This window comes from Alosa alosa, unplaced genomic scaffold (genome assembly GCF_017589495.1).
Source record: "Alosa alosa isolate M-15738 ecotype Scorff River unplaced genomic scaffold, AALO_Geno_1.1 AALO_1.0_unplaced_252, whole genome shotgun sequence".
NCBI classification, from domain to species: domain Eukaryota; kingdom Metazoa; phylum Chordata; class Actinopteri; order Clupeiformes; family Clupeidae; genus Alosa; species Alosa alosa.
Window position 1 is genome coordinate 1 of NW_025962380.1, and position 1,000 is coordinate 1,000.

Consider the following 1,000-nt stretch of genomic DNA (forward strand, 5'->3'; position numbering starts at 1 on the left):
CGGTGTCTGTGATGGCGTTGACTTCAGTGATACCTTTGCTACCGCTAAACGTCTTGCCACCACAGATATTACAGTGAGGTGATTTGGTACGGTGCCATTTGTCTCTGATGGACCAGTGGGTTGTTTAATACTTGCTGCAGTGGATGCACCTGCATTTGATGGGTGAACCACATGACTCTGTTTGCCTGTAAAAACAAAGACAAAATATATTAACTAAAAAAACTTTAACACAAAATGACAAGGCACTGATATCACTTAACAGACAATAAGACTGCTGTATTAACACAAATAATGTGATAAGCACTCTTCTTAATGTTTCCCCATATTTATACAATGAGAAAATATCAATCTATATAGCATTTATACACTGAGTCATACGTTTCTTTTTCGGTAACTCCTGACGTTGCTTTGGCGGCTTTCTCTTTAACTCCACGTGAAGTGGGGGTGGTGGGTTAGGGGCATTTGCCCTTGTGGGCACTGCATTCCGTTTCAATCCTGCATGGCTAAAACAAAAATGTTTGTTATTCAATTATAATAAGCTTATATCAATTAATATTTCAATTTCATTGTGGTATTTTTTCAGCATACATACACATCAGATGTCTTCTTGAACTGGCTAGGCTGAAAGTGGTCACTGCACACCCTGTAGCTCTTGTGGAGCAGCTGAGAGTTGATCTTCTTCAATGATGCATTTCTGAGATGCCGCACCCACCTGGCACACCTGTAAGAGGCAGTAGACTTTTTATTTAGTCATTCACAACTGGCAGGCCTTAATGGGAGCCACACATCTCAGACTAGCGGTGACCAATGTAAATGTTACCAGTGTTGTGTGCCATTTATTCGATTTGCTGGGCCTACCTTCACTAACCGATAAACTCCCTTAACACTTTGAGTGCTCATGCGTTTAGTGCCAAAATCGCCAATATAAAATATAGATATTAAAAAAAAAAAAAAAAAGACACTCTAACACACCTTATGTGCGATTTTGGGAACTCTATCA

The 1,000-nt window shown here is 39.8% G+C and overlaps 1 long non-coding RNA gene across 1 annotated transcript; it reads right to left on the reverse strand.

The window, feature by feature from the left end:
• Window positions 1-6: 6 nt before the first annotated feature.
• LOC125290225 lies at window positions 7-728 on the reverse strand. The gene is made up of 3 exons (XR_007192769.1): window positions 593-728; window positions 379-503; window positions 7-185 (listed from the first exon to the last, which is right to left on the reverse strand). It is a non-coding gene; the product is annotated as an uncharacterized LOC125290225 (long non-coding RNA).
• Between the last annotated feature and the right edge of the window lie 272 nt (window positions 729-1,000).